A 17,838-nucleotide genomic window follows, 5' to 3' on the forward strand; every position below is an offset into this window, starting at 1 on the left:
CACGAAACCTAGGTCACCGACGACCACTGTGACAGACGAAGATCGTTAAGTAACGTGAATTGCGTGACGTTTCTTCATGGAAGAAGTTATGGGGTCATGTGCAGCCAGCATATTGCTTTTACAGCAATATAGGTGTATTACGCGGTTTCACGTATTGAGAGCAACGAGTATGTAGATTTGACAATGCGAATCAATTGCTATGTTTGCCTCCTCCTCGTCTTCGCGATTAACGTTCTAGAAACCATATCAAGATTACACATACGGAGACATCGTTGATGATCTAGGAAGCTGAAACGCAAATTGTGGAAAATCGAAAACTTAAAACTCCTTAAAACTTACAAATCTTTCGATTTCTTCTTTTCAGCATGTTCACAGAAAAATATCCAGATTTTTCGATAATATTTCATACCAATCCAAGTGAATGAAAGTTGGAAAATATCACGTAATATCAGGGAACAAGGGTTGTCAAATTTTTCCTAAATATCTTGATCGATAATTAATAAATATCAGAGAGGAACAGCGGCAATAGAAGCCAAAGCAGTGGAATACCTTGCGATCCGTAAGGAAGACGATAAAGACACTGTCTGTCCTGAAAATCCTCGTTTCGAAACGTTAAACCGTCGATCTTCAAACCTGAATACTCGACGAAAGCCCCGAAGAGCTTGGTGTCGCTGGAAGACAAGCGACCTCGAGCATCCGGCGATGTGGGACACGCCACTTCCATCGCCTTGTCGATAAGAATATATGCGAGGGGACCTTGACAGAGGCGACTCCTCCCACGAATGACCAAGACACGACAACAAGGTGTACGCATACATACGTGCGCGATCGTGAGTCGCATATGCACGATTTCTCTATAGCACGAGAGCACGGCTAATCCGATTCAAACGAATTTCCCAGATGCTCGTCGAGTCGTTCGTTTCGACACTCGACGAACCATGCAATTGGTCGTGGCCGCTGGCGTAACTAGTTTGCGAAATGTTCAATTGTTCCGAGAGTTTCTAGCGAAATTGAAAAGTTTTATCAAATTCGTACGGAATTTTGCTTTTGAGTCTCAAACGTTTCCTACGTAAATGGATCGCTTTAATATTTTTTCCGTCGCAGTTCCCTCTACCTCGATTCTGCAAATTTATGTTTACGGAAATTTACACAGAATTTTATACAATTTTCGTAAAAACATCGAAACATACCGCACCTCGACGTATAACTTTTCCAAGATGTTGAATCGTTTTCGTTAAGGATTCAGGATATTCCTTGTAACGTCGAATAAACCATCACTGGACGCTTGATAGGTTTAATAAACTGAGGAATTAAATGCTAACGATGATTTCTCAAATTTAGTACAAAACGTTGTCTTTCGTTTCGTCGTTCGAACAATGTCGTCTCCTCGGGTTAGTAGGTTTATTTATGGAAGATGAATTTTCTCCATAGTTCTTCCGCTTCTTCTTTCGTTTCCTTTAGGTCGATAGCAGTACCGTTGGTCCTCGTTGAAACGTCGTTTCTGAGTTGCAGTCAGATTGTACTCTGGCATTCTCTTACAACGCGTAATTAGCGTAAGAAGTATATTACGAGTAACTGAACTCTACGGTTCTTACGTTGGAAGATTTGGAGTTATTTGTTGCGATAGTTGGGCAAGGTTTGAAGAAGGAAGTAGAGCATTCGAAGCGAACTGGCAATTCTGGTATTTATAGAGATTCGTTGCAGAAATAGTTGAGAGAAAATTTGGTTTAGTCTACTTATTTTTAGATTTCATTATATCATCGAGATTCTATTTTCATCTGAATCCTTTCTTCACTACCATCTCTCATAAATCAAAGTTCGATTCTTTTTTCTATCAGATTTATAATCACGGAAACTTGGATGCTACGATACATTGACAACAGAATTTCTGTAATTTGACAGTGCGAATATTAACACGCACTCTGTCGTCTCTTCAATTTCTTCCAAGTACCAAAATTCATCGATAGACCACGTATGTTTCTACAATTTATATTTCATATATTTCGATATTCATTCGTATTTCAATGATCTCAAATAGGGAAGTAAAAACCGAATAAAACTCTGTTTCCAATAAATACTCTACCATGAATATCTCCTATATTTTGCACACTATAAGCGTTTTATGGATTTACTAACTCTATAATCTTGCAAAAATACGCAAACACCCGCAGTCTATTGATCAATGAAATGAACGTCGATGGAGAAAAGAAAAAAAGAGGAAACAAACCAAAAGGAAACTCTAGGAAGGGGAAAAGAAGATTGAATAACGAAGGGAAAAATGAGAAAAAAGAAGAAAAATATGATACGCAAAGCAATACGCAGACAGCCGAGAAAGAAGGATTTGCCAATCATAACGAGATCGATTATATCGCTCGGCAGTCGGATTTCCAGGTGCATACCACGCCCTGGTACGTGCTCGCGAACCTTGAAACACCAGCGACATTCCTTTTACAGGGCTGAACTGGAGCATTCTCGCATAAAACGCGGCGTGGAAACGAGCGTTGCAACGATCAACCGGTGAAATGTTCTCGCGACACCTCGCGAGGTGTTCTGCGTTCGTTAAAGGGCACATTTTGCGCTGCGCTTCTGTCCAACGATCGAACGATACCGTGAAAAACTATAAAACAGTTCGATATCTATCGTTTTCAGGAAAACCAATGACATTTGTGCAAGAAAGAATCTCGTTGCAACGGAATACCAAGTTTTCTCAACGTTTCTTAGTGACGTTTACATAAATTCGTTTTAGCGATGTGACTACGGAAACTTCGAAATTTCGTGGCATTTCTGCGACTCGAAGCTCTTGGAAGCCAGGTAAATAACAGGTTGCATAATTGATCGATGAGAAATATTTGAAGATTAATAGTTTTAGAATACGGGGAAAAATGAATTGCGAGATAGAAAATTATGAGGATTTATTTATTTTTCCTTTCCATGTTTCATAACTATGAATGTTCGCTGACTAGATATTTTTCTTACGTGAACAATATTTATCTTAAAATATTTCCGGTGCATACGTGGTTAATATTAAAAACAGGATTTTTCGAACAGATAACGATTACGTAAAAAATACTAATTGTTTTTCGATGTTAACGTAATTCATCTTATATAACAAACAGAAACGTGGAACGATATACCACCGCCGATTTCGTTTGATTCTTTCTAAATACAAACACTCGATTTACGCGTGATATATCATTAATCTACGTCGTGAGAAATCGTTAAGAAAAAGTATTTGATAGATGACTTCGTGCTTCAATCTTCAATTCGCAGATGAATCTACTTCGCTTGCTTGAGGTTTGGGAAAGGTAGAAACATTCAGTTCGAATACATAAGTTTGACTTACCTAGAATCGCACGTAATCCGATTAATATCACGTTTACGGGAACAAAGGACACGTGGCGACTCGCTATCTTCCAGCGAAGAAAAACTTTAATTCCGTAAATTGCGCTTGGTTCAGGAATGACCGGGGAAAACGATAACCCGCGAACGAGCAGAACACTTTTAGACTTACGGTTCACGAACACCAGTAAAAAGAAACCTCTCTCTTTCTCTCTCTCTCGTTCGAGAGAAAATGGAGAACGAGGAGAACAAAACAGACGTTACGACTTCTCTGTAAATTGTACACGTTGATAGACTTAATGAACGTTAGCTGCGATGTAACGTAAGAATAAAGTCAGTGAATAATTATTTTCCCACGAAAATTCGCTTGTCAAGCGTGGAAAAGAAGAGAATTAATTGAATGAAGTATCGAATGGAAGATATTTGTAGAATTAATATATTTTCTAATTAAAATATTTTCAGCAGAGAAATTTAATGGTAGGTTTATTGTTCGTAAAGTTCGGAATGTTTGAAAGGTTTAATGAATGTTAATCGTAATGTGACGCAAGGATGAAGTTCGTAAATAATTATTCTTCTATCGAAAATTAATCATAAAACGCGATACGCGAAAGAGAAGAAAATTAATGGAAGAGACCGTATGTGAAATATTTGTAGAATGCTAAGGAAATTAGACGGAAGAATTTTATTCCGAAGAAAATGTCGAACTCTAGCAACGTGTACGCATTAAAAATTTCACGCGCGTCAAGTATTATTGACGAATAGAAATTCAGGAGAAACTGAAAATTTGCAAAGTTCGATTTTTATAATGTTCGATTACGATAACGTTATATTACAGCGAATACCGTTCATACTTGTAAATGACTGTCAGCTGCAGAACTCAACATATCGTTGACGTCACTGGGTCAAATCTACTTAGAGCTACAGAGTTATGTCATTGGAGCTAAGCTGTACAGAGTTCCGTCGATACTTTCATATAGCTGACACTTTAAAAACCTTTGCTTGATATTATACAATGAACATAAAAAGCTTAATGCAGTCGGTATACGAACGAGAAGCCAAGAATCCTGACATAATAATGAAATCTGTTTAGCAGAACTTAAAACCTCGAACGACAAACGAAACCAGATCGTAGAGAAACTACTGCATAATACATAAAACATTGCGAGCTGCAAAAATGTTCTCTGAATAATGGATTACATCGGCAACACGAATGAGTTTAATAGCGAAGTAATAAATTTATAATCGAAACAAATCGTTTCGTCAATTTTACGAACTTGCGAAATCTGATAGAAATTTCTGCGGCTTAAGCGTCGAAAAATTCTCCTATCAAAGATCGAACGATTCTTCTTGAACTTGCAAGAAGCAAAGAACAGCGCCGAAAAATCGTTCGGATGACTTAATTAGCCAGACGAAACTCCCATCGCAATTTCATACAAGGAGAAATATTTCTTAACGTTTGAACAATAAAAAATTATGAAATCTTACTGCCAATGTTGCCTCTAAAATTTGTATTTTCTACGACGCTTACGAAATACATAATACGATAAAACTAACGCGATCTTTCCATTAAATCGGAACTTCAAGTTCGATATCGAATACAGTGAACTCTCACGTAACTTTATATCGAATTTTATTACCGATTTTCTTTACACGTTAAATTCAAGCGATCAATGAAATTGACCAATACTTATCCTCGTAGTAAAATAAAATTATATTACAAAATGTATAAACTTGAAGCTTCAAATTTTATACCGATATCCGAAGCTTGTACTTTCCAATAGGCGCGTCTACCGGATGAAACGATCGAGTACGAAGTTAGTGGTCTGGTATGGAAAAAGCGGGAGCAGGAACAAGAAGGCACGCAGGGTAGAAGAAGAAAGTGGTTTGAACGCGTGCAACAGAGCCTCTCATCCAGGTGTTCCCTACGTTGGCCGATATTCCACGTTCTTTAATTGGCCACGCCAAGTCGAGAAGGTAAGTCTTTCGCCTCGTGCACCGTATTTAGACGGCCGATTAATTATGCGCTCTAACCATAAACGGCAGTCACCTGTTTCGAACCCGCGAGCTCGTGCACACCTTTACGTCTTACTCCGCCTCGGAACGTTCTAAATCTCTGTGCTCGTGCGTGCCACTATGTATAATTGACACCGTGCCAGGAGACACCGTTCCAAAGATATGCCCGTTACTTTCTAAGATTTCGAAGGTTAATAACTCCATTGGTCGTAACGAGACTTTATTAGAATTACCAGATTATGACAGGGGAAAGCGATAATAGATAAATGAGAGAGTAACGAATAAAATTGTCTCGTTGACTTTTTCAAGAAGTACTTGCAGCACGAGTGATCGTAGGGATTTCAGAAACGAAGATTTTATATTTTTTGATTTTTCGACTTTTTCAAATCGCTCCAGTAATTACGGATAGTTTGTACATCGTACGAACAGGTAACCGTGGATTAGATAGCGTGGAGAGATAGAAAATATTGAAACGATAGATTTAACTGGTATTTGGTGGTACTCGAGGTTACGAGATGAACTTAATTCGAAAATTATGTTCGATATATGAGAGAATAATTTATAAGAGCACGTTTGTCGAGTTGTTTGTTCTTTTTTCTTGTTTGAAATTGAATTTACGAGATGGGAATTTTATCGCAGCATACGATGCTCGTGACACGCGTAAAGGTGAACCTTTTCGCATTACGTCTGCGATATTTGTAAAACATACAAGATCAATTTTTACCGTAATACGTCTGTAATATCCGCGAAATGAACTTTCATTGCGACACACTTATCCTTAATAACGAAACTAAACGCGGTATCATTTGTAATGCGTATCCGTTTCCATTGCAATAAACGAGCATTTGCAATCTACGTTCGTCACATCTGAACTCTAATTTGCACCGTTAACTATGATACAATCCCGTAACTGTTGAAAATTGCAGATATAAAATTACAGATTTTTCTTGTTAACAATGTCTGATCGTTTCTGCAACTTGTAACAACTTGTAGCAGCGACGATAAACGGCAAACAAATTTTGCTTATTGCAAAATCACGAATTTTGCAATTTCTCTAATGGTTAATCGCCAGTCGTCCGTTACTACATCCAATCGAAAGACAGAAAAATGATAGAAATCATCGCGATTTAATCCTCCTGCAAGCGAGTGAGGTCGCTTTTTTATACGTTTCCTGATTTGTAGCTCGCGTAACTATTTCATTCTCACCCGGCTGCTGGCCATTTGGAAATCTCGAATTATTGTTTGCTGTAACGATGCACGTGCAAACGCGATCTCTTTCGATTCGGAAAAACTCGTTGCACATCACTGTGCATTCTAATTGAGAGTTCTATCGCGAGTTCTATGAACGTTTCATTATCCAAACAGCGTATTTCCTATCGGAACACTGTACGAGATATAGGAATACTTCTGTAACATGAAATCTGTTCACGATGATCCAGTGCGAAATTAATATAGTACGAGCCTATAGAGCATCGTAACGTTACCAAGTGGCATTTTATTATTCTCGCGCGTGTAACGACTTGCATCCGATCGCTTACCACTGACCAATCGAAAATTAGCCAAACACGCGTACGTTCGACTGGAATTTCCAAACTCTATATTCTCAGAAATGAAACTTGTCCAACGCAACTTCCTTGTTCTTCTTCCTCGTCCTATTTCCAGCCATAAGATCTCCTAGACCGTTTGTAGGCGTTTGTACCACAAATTACGAACTACTCTGCTGTATTTTACATACTACTTGCAATAATTTGACAGTGTGCAAATACTGCTTATAGGCTGTTAATGGCAGCGAAATAAAATTCGTAATCGCGCGGAATCGAGTGATCGGTAAAAAGATTTATCTCGGAGCTCGTAAAACGGCTCGTTACTCGGCCGTTAGCTCGATACCATCTGGACGAGCATCCTTCTCGTAGAATGCACGTTACACCTGTGCTCCGGAGATAAATAAATTCAATTTATTAGAATTATTGCGCAACAATCTATGTATTATCTCACGGTCTGACGCACGACGTGTTATGGTAACACTGTAATAACGACGTGTTGCATCTCGAGAGGACGAAAGAAGTCAATGGCATCGCGGAGAACCATTAGGCCGACGTGATTTTCGTCAGTGAAATTAATCTCTAAAGCGCTCGCTGGAAACTCGTTCTGCAAGTCATCGCCGGGTTACGAGCGGTCATTACGAGGCCATTGTGTTCCAACTCGACCTCGTTGCCATCGACGTATCGCTACCTTTAGATGAATATCAGTAGCGATTCTACGAACGATCGATGCTCCCAGAAGTTGCATCATATGTGCTTCGGTTTCCTCTTCTTTCCTTTTTTTCTTCTTTTTTTTTTTATTAGTAGTTGGCTAAAGCGGTTGATATACAATGGCGCAAAAAGGTATTCGAACATTTGTGGGAATATTTTGTGAATATATTACGCGTGTTACGAGAAATATCTTGTAATTTAGCACTGTTAATGAATAAACAAAGATCGAAATAAATCTGAGAACGTAGACGAGATCACAGACAAGACATATACATCGCAAAGACATTGAAACAGCCAATTATCAATTATATTAATAAGTCTGAAAATTCAATGAAATCATCTTTGATACTTATATGCTTAAGATGATCATTCATGTTGAATACTGATTTTTTATTCAACATATATTTGCAATAGATATCTTGCGTCTTCTGAGAGTATACCTCTGAATAAATGTTCCACTTCCGTTATCGATCAATCTACTTCTGTTAGCCACTGTGTAGGTAATATTATGATATAAATTCTTTAGTATTTTTGTAATTTCCTACTGATTTTTAAAATTCAACCGACTTTCCCTAAATAACGGTACAAGATATTCACGAACAGAAGAAGCGTTTATTAAAAAATTGTATAGCTTGCAGAATAAGGCGTCCGTGATCTCATTTCTAGACGCTATCTTATTGCAATTTCTTACTTATCTCGCTTTTTGAAGCAATTCTAATAACCATCTTTATTTTAGCTAATATCGACCTTGAATGAAACAGTTGAAAACGAATTGCATACCGAAGAGATTAGATACAACATATCGGAAGTTACAAATGTAAGTAGATAGTGTACGTATTCATTTTGCGACATGTTTCAAAGATAAAATTCGAAGAAATCCTTATTAGTTTCATTGATAAAGTAAGTCTTCCGATAATTGGCCATTTTCCGTAGAATTTTTAGAAAAGAAATCGTATTGTTGGTCTTTTGTTCAGCTTTTTCGTCGGAATTCGTCTTCCGGTACGAAGAATCGATCTAAAGTCTTTCGTCGGTTAATTGGCCGAGCGACTGGTCAGACGATCTCTTTTCCTAAAAAGAATTTTCTCGAACTTTCTATATTAATAACGTCCAATCTCGTGCATTATTTTTAACAACGTCTTAACCGAAAATTGTAGAGCTACTTGCAACGCACCAACAAAGAAAATGAGCAGGTTTTCAATCGTTACTCGAAAGATAACACCTAAAAATAGGCAAATGAGCAAATTATAAAAAGTTCCACAGATACTGTTCTCGTTTAACGACCAGATTTCCAAGAATATTTATCTTATCATTCGCTAAATTATCCGCAACTAAACAAACACGAAGATGAAACTAAAGATCGATTTCACTGTGAAGAATCGTTGAAGCGACGAAAAAAAAAAAAAAAAAAATTGGCAGGAAATTTCAACAAATGTTGGCTTGGAACATTCCCAGGTCCCGAATTTCCACAAAATCGTCGTGAAATCGTAAGAATCGTGGTTGGGACAAGATCGATCGGGTCGAGGAGAAAGAGAAAACAGCGTATCGCGTACTTGACCTCCCTCGGTCATGACGTGTGGCTGATACGAGTCGATAAGAGGTGGTCGAAAGAAAAGGAAAATCAAGGGAAAGTGAAAGTATCGGCGGTGATAACAGTTGGAAAAGTAAACGAGCGTATCCGGTGTTGCAATACCGTTGCTGAAATCGTTCAAATACGTTACGCTATCGATAACACAGCGATAAAGATAGTTGAATGAGGAAAAGGAGGCCGATGAAAAAGTGGTATGCTACTGGCAACAAACTCGTAACAAGTCGATAAGCGAGTATACGTGCCTCGTATTTTTTCTACTCTGACGTAAAAAGGATCACGTGCCATTCGTGGGGCACTGATCCGAATAACAACAGCCGAGGAATATATCTGAAGTTTCTCCAAGTAACTGCCTTTTTTCTCGAAGACACGCTAAGAACGTTGTTGAAATAGAAAGATTCAATCGTTTTGCGGGAACGTTACTTCGTGCGAGATCATTTTGGAAGATCGTTTATTGTCCAACAATGAGTCAGGTAGCCCGGACACTGAAAATTCTGTTCAAGTCCTGTCCTATCGCTTTGTCTCGCTTCCTTCTATTTCGTTCTGAATTGTCAATCACGAAGATTCCATCTTTCAATTGGGCATTTTTTAGGCGTCGCGGGGAAAAGGGGACGAGGAAAACGCGTGACGGGAGCGCTTGACTCGGGAGATACGCAGGTAACGTCGCGTCGTTACCAACTTCAACCGATCGAGAAAAAAGATAAGCAGAAATAAAGAGAAAAAGGTAGAAAAAAAGATAAGGGAGATACGTAACGCAAGATATACATAACAAGACACGAGAGAGAAGAAAGAATGGCAAAACGATGAAACGCTAAAAAGTATGGAAATAGAATGTATCGAGGTAAGCGTTTTTGAGAAGCAAAGTTTAAGAAAGTCAACATAAAAAAAGAAAAGAAATGAAAAAACAATGAAAGATGGAAAGAAAAACGTGAGGTAAGATGCATCGTATTACGTATAACGAGACAAGGAACACGAGAAAGAGAGGAAAGGATAGCAAAACGATGGAACGTTAAAAGGAGTGGGGTGAGAATCGATGGTAGGCGCGGGCATATATTACGCTTTTGCGATGGAACGCGCGTCGTAAGCGCACGTTTTAATGTCAAGGGAGGCGCGCTCAACATGTTTTGCAACAATGCGAACGTGTGGGCTAACTGGCGTATCCTTTACGCTGTTTTGACCTCCAACAGATTAACCCCTGCACCTCCTCCGCAAAACCTTCCCATTCGATTCTAACTGCAGTTACTTATATATATATATATACGTACGTGTACAATGTGTACTGCACGTGTGTACGCACGTGTGCGGAGATGTAGCTCGGTTGTGAATCGTTCTGACGCGCTTGCAGGTGCGTTGAAGACGAAGGAAGCGTCAAAGAGGGACGACAGGTGAACTGGTTGAAACTCGGTACATAGGTCGAGACTCTTGGAGCTTTCTAACGTTTGAATATGAAACGTTTGTTATTTCGTTATTTTTGCAATATTTGGTGTTTGCTTCGTTGTATTTAGATCCTTTTTACGAGCTAATGAAATTAGCGATGGTAAAATTCTTCGAAATTATAGAATGTACGATTGATTAATTGAACGTTGAATTCTGGATGTACGTATAGTTGTTGTTAACTAGAAAGTTCGATATATTACACGATGGAAATGCTCGACCAAACAATTATTTAAATTAACCGTCGATTCGAAGAGCAGAAGGTCATCGTTGTGTACGATACAGAGGAATACGTAATTCTTTTGGTTCGATCGATGAACCGATACCTTGGACCTGGATGTAAACATCGAAAAGTGGGAACAATTAACTTTCAAGGAAATGAAATTTCCTTTGGCAAACGACGTTATGTCGAACGGTTAAACATTGTTTTTCAACTGGAAATAATAACGACGATTTCTAAAAATTATTCGTACATCCACGAGGCATTTGAATTTCCTATGAAGTTCATAAAAATTCATAGTAATTTTACGTAGTCTGGTAATAAGACAAAGTAGCAAATACTTTTGATCGAGTTTCTCTTATCGTCGTTAGATAATCTCGTTGCTAAATATTTGTTCGTATCCGTATCACCGTCGATTTATATTCCTAAACGTCGCGTATAACGCAGACAAAGTCGCGTATAAATAGCAATTTCGTCTATTCTTCGTCGCTGAATTTATCTGACGTTCAGAAGCTCCCACGGCGTGACCCATGGTCCGGATATCCGGTTCAGAGAGATACGGTTATCCTCAAACCCAGAATAGGAAGAATTTGAAAACACGGTTAATGGAACACGCTCCCGTTTTTCATTTTATAAAAATTCTATCGAATCGTCAGATATAAAACATAGAAAAACAATTCTGGAGATTGTTAAACAAAATATATCTAATTTTATACCGACGGAAAAAATTGTATAATTTATTTACGGCTTACTGTATAAGATTGATCCTGATACAGAAATAACATTGAAACAGAAATAGAAAAGCTTTGCAATTACGATAATAAATTACGAATAATAAATTCCATCGTTAAATTAGTAAATCGCATAAAATCCAATATAAATTCCACAATGATTTACACGATTGTCTCTCGTGTGACGACATTACAATTATAAAGGATAATGAATTTTTAACTTTTCGAATGGACGCATTAACGTGTTTGAAACCTGCATCGCACGCTATAACAGCAATGTACAGAATTGGAAATACATTCGTGAAATTATATTATTAATTAATTATATGCATTATTGAAAATCTAAACGTGCGAAAATTTGCATATATTATACAAAAATATGCAAAATATATAGAGCGAAGAATTGATAAAATCGAGTGGGAATTTGCATAAAATTCTACAATCTACCAATACGAAGCTATTGCTCGATATCTGTCATTGAAAAACAACTTTCGAATCAAATTATCTTACGTGCATCTACCAAGCAATTTTTGTCTTCTATATTTTCTCACGAGATTTACAAATCGGTGGAGATCTACGCCACGATCTTCTCTCGGCCATCTTCATCCTTTCGATCGATCGTCGAGATCGCGCGGTTTAATGGCCGTATCGCGATCGTAATAGGAGCATTACACAACAACGCAGATACGAGGAGCGATATTTTCGAGAAGCGCACAATCCGTTAAACCCACGTCGTTGTGCAGCGACGAGTGACGACCTGTTTCGTTCATGGATCGCCATTGTTCACGTGGCAGCCGCGCTCGACCAGAAACCATTCGTCCTCACCCTCTTCCCTTGCTCATCTACATTTTACACACACGCAACAGGGTAGCGATACGTCGATGGGTGTTTCATCCATAAACATACGAATAGTCGAATAATATTCGATAAATAATATAGAAACATTAATCAAAACCTCTCGAACATATCTTCGAACGTCCGTATCGATATCTTGAGAAGGATTCGTCACATAAATGTTTTTAGAAAAATGTTTACGTTTTTGGCTAAAGTGGCCACCGCTTCTAAGAAAATTCTACATGTGGTCTTTTTAGTTTTCTCAAGCACTGAAGCCATCGACAGCGTATAGGCAAAAGATTAGGGACAAAGGCAGACCATAAACATTAGACAGGCGACGATGGCTTCGTGGCTTTCGATCATAGGTAACACTATCAGCGTGCGGATCTGGATCAGCTCAAATTATATTCCGACTTGTATTTACACTTCTGTATTAAAATATATTTCCTATCTTACAATTTACCCACGCGTTCCTTTGTTCACACAAACTAATAACCTCGACAGGAAAAACTCGTTCGCTTCAACGATATGTTAGTTTTATATGAAATATACACGGAATCTATGGAATTTATGTAACAGATGATTTTTGTATTGGGTTGGCAACTAAGTGATTGCCGATTTTGTCAATACCACCTAATGACAAAAGCCGCAATCACTTAGTTGCCAAGCCAACATACAATAAACGAAAATCTATAATAAAATCCATACTGTGTACAAAATCATATAAAATACTCGTATAAAATTTCATTCATTACGTTATCACCTATTTTTTTCATTAGGAAACCTATTCCTATTAGACAGAAAGATCCATAAATACTGATCAAGCTTGCAACTACTGAAATTGGCAGGCTAGTAAAACACCACTGGCGATATTAGTTGAAATTGTGCAAAACATCGCGGATAGGGGTAGCCAATTGATCGTCAATTTCATCATCGTTCGTGTCAACGACCGAGCGAGCGCTGCGATTTCGAACGAACGGCCATCAATTCTCTGACTGCGCGAAATTTAATTATATCGCGTTATAGGACCCGGTGAAAGGCGAACACGCGCGCCTCTTACGTGAAATATTGTCCGTGAACGTCCGGGCCAATGTCAAGTTGCAAATCACGATTTCGCGCGAAAAGAACACCGCTTTGCGTAACATTCTCGCGTTTCGAGTACATCGATTCTTTCTTGCAACTCGATCGATCAATTTCCTTTTCCAATCTCCATAGGAGACGACTATCCCTCCGGCTGCTTTTATTTTAGTCGCTGGATTAAATGAAAGGTGAGAGGAGATGAAAGTGAGAGGAAGAGAATGTGAATACTTATGACAATTCATTTTTAAGATCAGTTAAAGATATATTTAATCCTGTCGCGTTCTTTCGCTCATTTCCGACTCAATAATATTTTTCTAACGTTGAAAAGTATCTTCTGCTCGAGCAAGATATGAAAACATTATCCTGGATATGCACGATTTCTCCTTTCGATTTCATATTACGTATATAGTTCTAGTATTGGGTCGGCAACCAAGTAATTGCGGCTTTTGCCATTAGGTGGTATTGACAAAATCCGCAATCACTTAGTTGCCAACTCGATATAAAACCGTAAAGGATTTTTTCGTTCGCTAAAATGAATAGAAAATTGAGACGTAAAAATTAGAGAATCACAGCAGTGTGAACACGTTGACTGTCATGCGAGTTACACATATTTTGCTCTGGAAGCCGAAATAGATTAAAATATATTATACACCGTAAAATTTCCCAGTTCGTGAAGTTTATTTTATTTTAATAATTCTACAAAATATAACAACGTAGATCAACGATAGCCGTGTTGGTAATCAACGTGTTAATGTATAGAAGATAATAATACGAAATGAATCGTCTGAAATAATTATTTTTTATCTTAATTTCAAACAATACTCGCCTAGGTCTATTATTACGTATGCTCGTCAAGTTCACGCTTGACGAATCGCTTAATCATATTTAAAGGTGCAAACCCCGTCTCAAACGCGTCACTCGATTTTAATTCACGCGTCATTATAACTGTAATTACTGGTTCATTGTAGTACTTCGCGCCTTTTAGACACGATACGTCCGCGTTTCAACCATTCATGTGTGGTGCACGTGATGCGTTGTTTGTGTTGCACAAACGACGATAACCGTGTGTCAAAGAATCACGGGTCACTTGAAATTTCAAATCACTGCACCAAAACTCGCTCGACGTGGAAGATTAAGAAGCTCAGGGGCGGATTTATCTCGTATCTGTGCGTATTTTTAATCTGTTTTACAGTTATCTGCTCTCCGTTTACGAGAATTTATCTTTTGCAGTATATTTTATACGCATAACTGAAATAGAACTCGTACGTGCTCGATACAGTACGCTACGTATACGATGTCGACAGAAGAAAATCATGATAAATGACGCGACGAAAATCACTTTTTCATATTTTACAGGAAAACAATTTTACGATGCCGCTGCTGCCAGTCAATTCTGCTATTGTATTTTTATTTGCTTTTAAACACCGAGTACATGCTCAGTATGCGTGTGTCTTTGTTAGCCTGTTGAACGTTACGAGATTAGATTTACGATGTTACATCAGTTATTGATTTCTCACATAAAAGTTGAATTATGTCCAGTGATGTTTCATCGTTATAACGTAAGAATCAAAGAACCAACAAAAATCGAATTGTCGTATCTCTTTCCTGGATGGTAACGGTGTAGAGTTTACTTCTGGTTATGCAACCTCGACAGTCAACGTAATTCCATTTAATTGTTTTTTAAGAGATAACATCGTGTCACGAAATATGCGATTTTAAAGCAAAACCGAGGAATATCGTCGGACGAAGAATTCACAAAGCGAGCCATGTGGTGTCCTCTTTCTAAAGCTTGCGACACCTCGTGCAAAAAAAAAACCTATACCAAGTGTCGATTTTAACGAAAATTTATCGGACTTTTGTCCTTCCTTTATAACAAATACCAATCTTTTGATTCATTTCTCGGTTTAGCAGATTTCAATGTGAAATAAAGCATATCGGATTAAAGCGAAAAGTATCCAACGTTCTATCCATCTTTCCCGGCTATTCCCAATTTCCTATAACTAGATCGCTGAGTTTTTTGAATTCATAGGAAATTCGAGACTGCAAAATCGCACGTAAATCGCAGAGGATACGCGTAATACGAAAAACTATAGAAAATATCCAGAGTGCAGTTTGCAGATGAAACAATTTTCTACTTTTCCTCTTTCCAGGTTCTATCTTTTTAATTATATTTTCCAAAATTTGAATTTGCATAGAAATCTGCCATTATTCGTAACAGACGTATAATAAAAACGCTTGTTATTTGTCTTCGATCGATCACATCCCTACAACTCGCCTACTCGCTCCTGTATCTCTTATTGAAAGAACGAATTACGATCAACTGGTTATGTGACGTACCGCGATCCGATATGCACGTGCATCGATCGTCCGAGATTTGTAACCTCCGAGTCAGTGAATTTTCCAGTCACGCCTTTCACTCGTCTCGATACTTCCTCCTTTCTTCGTTCTCTCATTTTTCGACAGATAAATCGCTGCCCTTCCCCTCCTCCTCCTCCTCCTCCTTAGTACAATATCACGCAGTATTGTTACCCGTCTATTCAATTTATCACTTGAACGATTTTTAACCTCCAAAGGCTGGTCTACGTTACTAATCAACTACTGTTCCTCCTCTCCTATCATCTCCATGTTCCTCCATTCCCCTTTCACTAGATTCATCTCACTTCCTCCTTTCGTCGGTTATAGCCGCGTTCGAAGAGCAACCTAGTTGCGCCACAGTGTCTTATCAATTTGGTAGTTGTTTTTTCAAAGTTCAGTCCGATCACGCGGACATCGAACTCCGATATTGCTATGCAGCCGGCAAATTTCGCGGGCCTTTCACTCATCCTGCACTTCCTCCTTTCGTTCACTTTGTTACGAGCGCAAGATAATTCGCTACCTTGTTGCAGAGCACAGAAACGAAACTTTCTTGCACGAGGCGTGTGACTGGATTAGAATTCGAGAAATTGGCTTTTCCACAGGCATCGGTCTTTTGAATTCTAATCGCACAGTGTTTCGTTCGATGGATGAAAATCACGCTGCGTTCGCCTACTCTACGTTTTTCCAATTCTTGGGAAAAACGATGGATGAGTTACGCGTGGTTGTAATAGATCGTTTAATTTGATGTTTTATACGATATATTGGCCTGGCGACTAAATGATTGCGATTTTTGTCAATACCACCTAATGACAAAATTCGTAGACACTTAGTTGCCAATTCAAGAGAAACAGGTTTTATTAAAAAATGCATACGATTTAAAATTCATAGACTGCATGAAACATCCATGTTTTATCAAAGACACGAGACGTTCTAGGGCTTTTGAGTGCGAGTTTATGTAGCGTTAGGTGCAGAGAAAAATAACGCTGTAAATTCTCGCTCAAACTGTGTGTTAAAACTCCTGAAACTGTGTCTTAATGTCTAAAATATCGAAAGTAACGTTCCATGAGTAATTATTGAGAATCGATTAAATGCCGAGTTGTTACATCCTATTCAATCGATAACATGAACATGCTATTAATATTTCGCTACGCGGTACGATGCATAGTACATTTGAATTGGAAGTAGAAATAAAAATTCGTTGTTCACGTTCGCACAATCGCACACTGAGTTCGCACGTTTGCAGGTCAATAAGAGTAGAACAAAATTTCATTGTGCGGAATAAACAGGAAAAGATGTCATTCTTTATTCAAATAAACGATCGTCATTAACACGAACTTTATTCCTGTTGGCGTTGCAATAAGGAAGAATCGAATAAATCGATAGATCGTTTCTTCTGCGTTGATTTCTGCGTTGACTCAAACACGAGGAAGCAAAGATAAAAATTCCAGAGATCCTTTTTTCCTTTCGAATCGACAAAGTAACAGGTAAAAATCATATGGAAATTCATTGTTTAATTTCCAATTCTGATGTAATAACTTTCTATTTCCAATACTTTAGCTACTCCTCCTCGGAAACAACAAATATTTCTTTCATCCCAAATATTTTCCTCGTCTTTATAAATCTTCACGCGAAACGCAATCCTAAAAGGCTAAACAAGTTTCAAATAATTGAAACAACGTTAACGTGCGTGCCAATAACAGCAAACTCGTTCAACGAGAGAGATGCTAATAATCTTCGTATAAACAAATAAAATGAAATTAATATCTCGACTTATAATCCACGCACGAACAACAATTGCGCCAATTATATGAAATCAGCAAGGAAACGTTAGTAATAGCCTTAGAAGCGGAAGTTCGAAGTCACAGCAAGAAGATTGCCAGGGGATTAAGATGAAGCGTCACAGCTTGTAACCTTCAACAATGTTGAAAACGCGAGAACTCGAACCGGGAAAATTAAATAGCGAAACGAGAATAATGCGATTTCACGGCGACAACA

At 38.2% G+C, this 17,838-nt stretch overlaps 1 protein-coding gene across 2 annotated transcripts in view; it reads right to left on the reverse strand.

Moving 5' to 3' along the window:
• The window catches only part of LOC132909615 (terminal nucleotidyltransferase 5C), a 157,483-nt gene that overhangs the window by 60,313 nt on the left and 79,332 nt on the right, over positions 1-17,838 (reverse strand). The gene's annotated exons all lie outside the window — the stretch shown is intronic.

The sequence above is a fragment of the Bombus pascuorum genome, chromosome 8, assembly GCF_905332965.1.
Source record: "Bombus pascuorum chromosome 8, iyBomPasc1.1, whole genome shotgun sequence".
Classification (NCBI taxonomy): domain Eukaryota; kingdom Metazoa; phylum Arthropoda; class Insecta; order Hymenoptera; family Apidae; genus Bombus; species Bombus pascuorum.